Genomic DNA, 10,049 nt, shown 5'->3' with positions numbered 1-10,049 from the left:
CACTTTACGTTTGAATTTACGTTTGAATATTGACCGCAAGTATATTTGTGTTTGTTCAAAATTCGTAATTGTATTGAACGCTCTACAATATGCTAAAGATAGTCAAACTTCACAGGCGATTGGAAACTGTTCAAGCAATTTCTAATTAAGCAAGTTGTTTACTTAGTCGCTATTTCAACAATCAATTTAGTAAACAGTATTTACACTCGCTTAATAGAATAGATCATGTTGATGCCGCCTAAAGGGTATCATTGTAGACGGTTCAAATATAATTTCCAGCACATTTTTTCTAGACGCTGATTGGTGTTTATAGCTTTGTCATATACGTAACTTAATACACTTTTAAGTATGTGCCTCTTTAACAAATTTAACAACTGTTTTTGCTCGAGACTACTTAAATATCTTACTCAATTCAATACTTTGCAGTAATACGACTTCAAAGGCATATAAATGAGGTAGTTATAATTATTTATGTCTGGAAGCTTATGTCTTTTCTTATTTTGTAATAAGAAATGTGTACATGATTATTTTTATAAATCTCTATTATGATAGATTTACCCTAACGTACAACAACTATGACGTGTATTTAATAATAAAACAGTATTAAATAATACGTACATTTTAATATTTTACGTGGTTGTAATCAAACTACCGTTTAACATAACCTTTGGGTGAAGACAATCCTTCTCCATTTGATTGAACTCATAGACCTTAAAGTTCTAGTTCCATGAATGTCTTAGTGGGCGAGGATTTTAAGACATTAAAGAACGGAAATTTTCAAACGTAGGTTATGAAATCACGAACAAAGCACTATCGTGTACTAAGTATTGGCATCGCTTTTTTAAGTTCATTTAGCATTTATAAACTCGCAAATCAGCCATGTTCCGTTAAAATAAGGCGACTATAAATTAACATCAAAACATGAGTATGAAAACAGACCTAAGTAAGATCGAGACGATACTTACATGGAAAATACCGACATCTATCAAAAAGGTTCGAAGTTTTTTTAGGATTTGCCGGTTATTATCGAAAGTTGCTTCAAAACATTTCCCAGATAGCCATGGCCCTCGATCACCTCCTGATCGGCACATCCTGAATTACAAAGAAGAAGTTTACATGGGGTGATGCACAACAGCTTGTTTTGACACTCTTGTTCACAAATTAGCAACGGCCACAGTTCTTGCGTATGCCAACTATGCAAAGCTATTTAAGTTGCATACGAACGCCTCTTCGCACGGTTTTGGTGCAGTATTGTATCAAGAACACGACGGCGTGGATAGAGTAAATGCCTTTTCAAGCCGCAGTCTGAAGAGAAGAATTATCATGCAAGTAAGCTGAAGTTTCTTGCTCTTGAATGAGTAATCACCGATATATTCCATGATTACTTGTATGGTATCCCATTTGATGTCATTAGCGCCGTTAAATGTCGCATCGCCGTTATATGTCGCAGGCTACGAGATTAGTCGCAACGTAGACGATAAATGTCGCAAGGCACGATAAATGTCGCAAATCCTACTGACGATATATGTCGCAACTTTAACGATAAATGTCGCAAAAATTTCAACTGCCGATATATGTCGCAATATTAACGATAAATGTCGCACACCTTTGTAAGTCATGTTAAAAACGAAAACTTGAAGTAAAATGACTAAAACTTTAAGGTTAGATTTAGATTACCCGACGAGGTTCTTTGAGCCGACTTCCACCAGAATGGTAAGATTTTAGTTAGTATTGTCCGTAATGGTCAATTGTGTTCAGTATTTTCCATAATTGTCAGTTGCGGTCAATATTGTCCGAAATGGTCAGTTGTGGTCAATATTGACCCACTCAATTCTTATAATTCTTGGCTCGAGTAGCCAGTTGTTGATTTCCCTGTGCTAAATGGACTGCTGTTATCAAGATTGGCCAAATGTTGTAAGATGTGATAAAGCTGTAACATTATTACAGCAACACAAATTACGATAAAATTGTATTGAATATTGTATGTTAGTTACATGACTGCAGTACATGTATCATTATCTTAGTTAATGTATTACTATTTTGCAGACGCACTGACATATGCCGGAGTTTGTACTGGCATACTGATGAACTGACTGAAGAATAATATGCTCTTTTTATTTTTTCAATATGGTTGCCTTCAATTTATGCTTAACATATAGGCAGCGGTATTCTATGTCGCCGATTCACTGGCTCGTTGCAGAGTATCAATCTAGTGAAAAATACCTCATCCCCGTTTATCAGTGAACTTAGCCTTCAGTTAGTTATTTCCTTTACTTTCGTGAATATAAAAGTTTTTGGATAGTAACAGTGTCAAATATCATCCTCCGTACAGAGTCATTTTGTTTTATTAGATTCCCGATCCTTTTGGAATTTGAACTTGTACTCTTTAAAGCGGGTATATACGATTTTGTCAAATATTTATGAATTTATATAAACTGTGTAAAAAACTTATTATATATATATTTCAATATAAATTAAAATAAAAGTTAAGAAGAACATATGTCGAAAAATACGAAATAAGCCAGATATTTAATTCTGAAATTGAAAACGGCTGTACAGCCGAATTCGCCAGCATGTATACCATACATGTACGATGTGCATCTAAACTTAGTTTAACGGTTTGTTTGAATTCCTGCAACGATATCTATTCATACGACACACGAACACTATCTCCGATCCTAATACACAGACGAATGCTTCGGTTATTGTAGGAAAATATGTACGTCGGCTCGGGGCGCTAATTTGTCTTTGCTGCATTTTATGAAATTCGGCTTTAATGTATAATTTTTCTTGCCTATTTTGTGTTATTGTAACATATTTTATCAATATATTACAATTAAACACATATAAAAAAATCGTATATACCCGCTTTAAACTTACCAATCACGAAAATGGCCGCATGTACTTTAATCATATATATATATATATATATTTATTTATATATATATAAATAATCTGACACGAGTTCTCGTTTCATACAATTTTTTATTAAACGAGTTCAGAAATTTTGTTAGTAAGCGAGCCTCTGGCGAGCTTACTAACTAATTTCCTGTACGAGTTTAATAAAATATGGAAAATATGGAATGACAACTCGTGTCAGATCGTTTTTATCACATGCTTTTAAACTAAATAAAATACATCTTAATTGACCAAACAAATGCTGATAGATCTATAAGTTGTTTACTATCGTGACGTCATCTCATGTTGACAACGTCATATCACCAAATTAAAGCCATGCGATTGGTTAGTTATTGATTCTGTAGCCAATGAAAACGCTTAAAAATGTTGTTTTACACATGTGCAATCTGAAAAATACGTAATGTCTGTATTACATTGAAAACAAGGTATAGCATGTGATAAAATATGATTCAAGATATGAAAGTCTATTGCAAGTAAAATCAACAGGACACAAAATAACGAAACAATTTGTTTTTAATTTACACTAAATTGAAAAACAACAAATAACTGCATGTTTCTACATATTGTAAGCAATTAGCAGTAAATGAATCAAACATAATAAGTAAACAATACATGTAGACATATTAATCATTTTTAAATAAAATACTTTAAAATACCAACAATTTCTTTGTTAATATGATGAAAACAATAAGGCTTTCTTCGTGGGTAAATGCATATATATATGAAACAACAAAAACTATTTAATCACTATATTTCCAAAACATCATGTTATGAAAAGCCGTAAAAGTAATTGGTTTTACTCATAGTTATGAGTAAATTTATTATTCTCTATTCTCAAAATACTATTAAAATCTCATCATCTTTATAACCCATATCATCATCATTATCATTATCAAACAAATAATAAACCAAAGACAAAATAGGAGTGAGTGCTTGTATTTGACAGGACTTTCGAATAAAACAAAGAGAGAATACAAATAATATAAAACATAAAATGAATACCTAAATATTCTCCACCACGTTATATACCTCTCGAACTGTGTTTTAACTGAAAAGATACAATTATAAACATTGGTAAAAGCAATAAAATCAATTCAATCAAAATAGGCACACTATGGCCTTCAACAACGGTCAACTGACCACACAAGCCAACTGGCTTATCAACATCAGGCACACTCTGGCCTTCACAAACGGTCAAATGACCACACAAGCCAAACGGCTTATCAACATCAGGCACACTCTGGCCTTCACAAACGGTCAAATGACCACACAAGCCAAACGGCTAACAACATCAGGCACACTCTGGCCTTCACAAACGGTCAAATGACCAATCGAATAATGCACAAGAGAATTAAACAGATATAATAAAACAATATTTACCAAAAATAATGATAAACATTAAAACGGAAATAAAAAATATCATAATCATAATCCTTATAATAATAATAACATACTACATAAACCATACCTTTATGTTCTCCAATACTTAATATACCATTCGTACTGTCCAGTTACTGCACTGCAAAAAATAAACTTGCAGATTGTTAACTCCATGTGAACATGCTTTTTAAGAAAATAAGGTCAACTCACAAAAGCCAACCGGCTTTCACACATCAAATCAACTTGCTTTAAAAAACGGTCAACTGACCATACAAGCCAACTGGCTTACCAAATCAGGTCAAATGGCCGTAAACAAATTGGTCCAATGACCACAAGGAACATACACACAACACAAACACAGAACTTAATAATACTCAAAAGCATTTCCAAACCATTTATATAATAATATATTATAGTGTCTTTAAATGTGCTACGAACAACACATCATACATTTCAAATCACACATACATTAATAATGACTTTTCACAAATCTAAATTTAGCGACACCGATAATCTGTCTTTCAAAGAATCTTTAACATATCCGTCCTTAGTGGAAACACTTTTTCATCTATCATGTCTTTGCCAAAGTCTATCCACAGTCTTATTATTGGCACTTATAGATGCTCCACCAGCACGAAAAGAATGAAGTCCATATTTAGAAGAAACATAACCCATTAGACTTAACTTCTTCCTCAAAACTATCATTTATAGTAGAATAACTTATATGCTTATTATTAGAAATCAATTTGAAACAGTGTTAAACATTACACAAATAAACTGGTCTAAACACATAATCAGTAGATGAACATGCAATATCTGCAACACACAAACACTTTTCAAACAATTTCACAGGACATGTGTCTGTATTAGTTTTGCAATCAGAACAGTATTACCCTCTCTTAAAATGTCCGTTTTTGACTTTTCAACTTAAATATCACAATGCATATCTAAAAATACAACATCTGATCTTTTAACAGACAAAATTTATCCTAAAAAACCAGCATAAGATAAGAAAAAGATTGTAACGCCTCTTAAATACCCCAAAGAACAATCGCTCTCAGAAACAAAAGTGTGATAAAATTTCTTTAATATATCTGATGTAATAGGCTCTTTTTTAACTACCGTCTTTGCAATTCTCCGAATGCACCCAAATAAAATACATCATAATAATCCTAGTAATAATAATAACATACTACATAAACCATACCTTTATGTTCTTCAATACTTAATATACTATTCGAACTGTCCAGTTACTGCATTGCAAACAATAATCTTGCAAATATTGTAAATTCTATGAGACTTTCGTTCCAAGAAAGTTCGGTAACCTGACAACACAAGCCAACAGGCTTTCACACACCATATAGACTGGCTTTAAAAACGGTCAACTGACCATACAAGCCAACTGGCTTTCAAAATCAGGCCAATTGGTCTTAAACAACTTGGTCCAATGACCACAAGAGACATGCACAAATACCAAACACATTTTACGAATGTTCTCACAATCAATACGTATGTTCTGCTCTTAAAATTAAAACTACCGACTTGACATTTGTTTTTAGGTTCAATTCACCAACACAGACATACTTTAAGCTACTGATCGAACCCTGGCTCAAATTTCCATGGCAATAGCATAAGCTCAATTGATATACTAGAACACCGTATTAATTTTGATTTACTAATTTGAAAACAACAAAATGCTTAACACACTCAAATACAAAGCTATAGGTACTTGGTCGGCTGCAAAACTCGTCAATTTTTGGAATTTTAACCCATCAAACAAATCTCAAAGAAAACCGTTATTGATGCAAAGTTGAATTTCTGTGACACTAAAAAGAATACATGTACCATCTGAGAATAATCCCTGTTTTTGAACCGTTACTTGTTTTTGTTCAATTAAACGCAAAACCTAGAAACCCATTCATTTTTGCGTGCTAAACCATAACCACACTCTTTCTCTTCTAAATAATATGTATAGACCAACATCATTCGGTATTTATCAAACCTAAAATAATTTCATTCACTCAAAATTCGTTAATGTAGTATTATCCATTCACAAAATACTGTCAACTATTCCTCCTCCTCATCAATAACGTTAGCATCATCATCAACATTTATAACATCATCATCAATAAAATCATCATTATTAATCTTAACAAGTTATTTTCTAACACATAATTACACAAAACAAAACAAACAACAAATTATACCTTTCGAGCTGCCCTCTTACTATAATGTTACACTATTCATTATTTATTCTTCGAACTGTCCAGCTTCTGAAAAAATAAACTTCGCAAACGTGTAAATGCAATTTCAACATGTGTTTTGAGACATTTTAGTGAACTGACACGCAAGCAAACTGGCTTATACGCATCTGAAAAAATCTGCTTTTAACAAACTGTCAACGGACAACCCGAGCCAACCGGTTAATTTACATAAGCCAATCTGGCCCTTAATAACATACATTTAATGTTCTCCAATATATATAATATCCTTCGAACAGTACAATCTTAACATTAAATAAAAACAAAAATGTAAATGTAAACGCACGTTTTAACAAATTTGGTTAACAAACTACACGCGCTAACTGGGTTTATCCACATCTGGTCAACTGGCTTTCACCAAAACGATAAGCAAAATTACACATGTTAACTGGCATTCAAAAAACGGCCAAACACCATAAAAGCAAAATGTCTTTACACATCAAGCCAACAGTCCACCAAACAAGAACAAAAAATATCACGAAAACAAAATCGACTTATATTGCAAATAAATCCGGTCTACTTTTGTTATCATTACAGTACCTAATCTTTAAAAATGCATTAAACTATGACGAAACTAAATTTAACAAAACCGATAAATGCCTTTCATCTAAGTTTAAAACAACAGTCTTATTGTCAACGCTCTTTTCAAACCAAATTGATACCACAGTTTATCCAAAATATCGTAAATTAATTAGCACATATGCATGCACCATTATTGACACCAACCTTGCAGGGGAAACTTAACGTCTTAAATTATTATGAAAAAATATAATAACTCTTAATGTTTTAATTCAATTTAGAGAAAATGTTTAATTGTATACAACAATAACATATAAACTGTTTATTCAATATCCAGCGAACGAGATGTAATATATGCAAAACACAAACATGTTTCGAAAAAAGTTTACAAGACAAGTCTCTATAGCTGTTTCATAGATGAATAGAATATATATTTCCGTAATGTATCGATTTTTGATGTTACATTCTTAATTCACAATTGGAATACCTGAATAGTTTAAAGATATGTTCGCATAAATTTTCATCCGCTTATTATCATACCACGTCATATATCGCACACAACCATCGTGCTGAATTATATGGAAAACGGCAGTTAATTGTTATTAATCGTTTGTTGAATTATACGCTTGGAACTAATACACAAACTTGTAACACATGTATTACCATATAAGGTGTTATATCTTAAAAACAATAAAAATAAAGCAAGGTGTTCGTAAAAACATGAGGGAGAGTGATCTAACTCTGCTATCAAAACAACCTGGAGTGACACACTATGTGGCCTTACCTATATATAATCCTACCAGACCATTACATTTGCGACCTCTTTTTGAACTTAAATAGTTTCATTTTTACACAATAATCAAATCAATTGATGTATCTGAATAGTTGGAACTAAACAAAAACAACAGCACAAATAAAGATATGGAGCATGTTATTGAATATACTTATTATAAAAGTTAACAAGGAACACAACCTGTGTTAATTTCAATCGGAATGTTGTTGCCAGTGTTATTACAATAAACAGAACCAACAAGTCTGACCTTTGTTCGAAGTTCCAGCTCACCATTCCGCTTCTAGCAGAGAATCAGTCCTCTCATCGAAAATCTCCTTCCGAATACTATGTATTTCGCAAATGAACGCCTAAACTACTTTATCACCCTTTCGTTTTCTTGCTCCATAACTTTGCCTGTCAAAAACAACCCTCGAATGGCGTCTCACTAGATGTGCAAATCATATATACCCCAAAACGAAAAACTCGTGCGCTTTCGCGCTAAAACATGCACACAAAACCCGTGCATTATACGCGCTAAACCATTACCATACTCTTTCTTCTAAATAACACGTATTCAACCATACTATAGCGTATTTATCAAACCGAGAATAATTTCATATAGCACAAGTAGTTTTTGGGAACACAATCTGTGAACAAATACAAACTTTCATGTTAATTTTCATATTGATAAAATAGAGTGGTAACACATATTGTGTATTCAGTTATTATGTTTTATGTATATCCATTGCATCAGTTGAACATATAACGCTATGGCATTAATTGCACCGTTGCCGTCTATACCAAATTCCTTCTACCGTGTACCAGCCGCATAAAGTAGCTAAACGCAGAAATAGCCATGCATTTACCCACGAGGAATGCCTTATAAGTTGACGAATCGCCTGGACCAGTCTACTGCCAGAGCCAGATATTGCGATTATCTTTCGAACACTGATGGGCGATACGGTAACGTCACCGAACCGACTAGGGCATAGATACAACCGCGGAGGCGGTGTCTTACCTACTAAATCTCTAACATCCTATTTACCCGTTGAATGGAATATATTGACAAAGGGCTTAGTTTTAGAACAATATCAACAATTATAGACCAAATCTCACGCGGCAAGTTCACATGGCGGTTTTGGTGAACGTGTTTTCGGTTCCTTTTAAACTGTACCATTTCTCTCAATCGCGTAATGTCACTGGTATTGGGAGATCCCAGGTCGCCAGCGTTCAGGTCATCACCGTCAGCGTTCAGGTCATCACCGCCAGCGCTCAGGTCATCACCGCCAGCGTTCAGGTCATCACCGCCAGCGCTCATGTCATCACCGCCAGCGCTCAGGTCATCACCGCCAGCGTTCAGGTCATCACCGCCAGCGCTCAGGTCATCACCGCCAGCGTTCAGGTCATCACCGCCAGCGTTCAGGTCATCACCTCCAGCGTTCAGGCCATCACCGCCAGCGCTCAGGTCATCACCGCCAGCGCTCAGGTCATCACCGCCAGCGTTCAGGTCATCACCGCCAGCGCTCAGGTCATCACCGCCAGGGTTCAGGTCATCACCGCCAGCGCTCAGGTCATCACCGCCGACGTTCAGGTCATCACCGCCAGCGTTCAGGTCATCACCGCCAGCGCTCAGGTCATCACCGCCAGCGCTCAGGTCATCACCGCAAGCGCTCAGGTCATCACCGCCAGCGCTCAGGTTATCACCGCCAGCGTTAAGATTATCACCGCCGACGTTCAGGTCGTCATCGCTCGTAGGTGGATCAGTTTCCCACGTTACTTGTGCTGCTGTGTCTACAATTCTTTCTAATACATGTATATTATAATCAAGGGCAACGTAATGCTCACCGGCGCCCTCTTGGTAATGTCCAAGTATTATTAAAGGGTAACGGCTTGACAGACATGAACTCCCATCCGAATTTATCAAGGTAGTGGCACTATTCCTAGTCGACACTATTAAAATCTACATATTATACAGCTGCGACATCGCTTGCAATGTTATTTGGTCACCGTATTCATATTCTGTAGACATCCGCGACAATTAATTTCGTTTTTGCTCAAGTATTGAGTTCCACCAGTTTGCTCCACAAATCCTATTACCAAGTACGGGTGTTTGCCTCAAAAAGGTTACTACGTCTTGTCTAAGCGTTTCTTCCGACCTATGTATTCCATACTGGCGTAGGTGATATGAAACAGCTGCA

At 35.1% G+C, this 10,049-nt stretch overlaps 1 long non-coding RNA gene across 2 annotated transcripts; it reads right to left on the bottom strand.

The window, feature by feature from the left end:
* Positions 1 to 3,720: 3,720 nt before the first annotated feature.
* Positions 3,721 to 8,395, bottom strand: LOC127866325 (uncharacterized). Of its 2 annotated transcripts, none has more exons than XR_008042955.1 (3): positions 6,507 to 8,395; positions 4,388 to 4,438; positions 3,721 to 3,967 (listed from the first exon to the last, which is right to left on the bottom strand). It is a non-coding gene; the product is annotated as an uncharacterized LOC127866325 (long non-coding RNA). The 2 variants fall into 2 exon arrangements; XR_008042956.1 differs by having other exon boundaries at positions 4,388 to 4,433.
* Between the last annotated feature and the right edge of the window lie 1,654 nt (positions 8,396 to 10,049).

Source organism: Dreissena polymorpha, chromosome 2, assembly GCF_020536995.1.
Source record: "Dreissena polymorpha isolate Duluth1 chromosome 2, UMN_Dpol_1.0, whole genome shotgun sequence".
Taxonomy (NCBI): domain Eukaryota; kingdom Metazoa; phylum Mollusca; class Bivalvia; order Myida; family Dreissenidae; genus Dreissena; species Dreissena polymorpha.
This window is presented reverse-complemented; position numbering and strand designations above follow the sequence as displayed.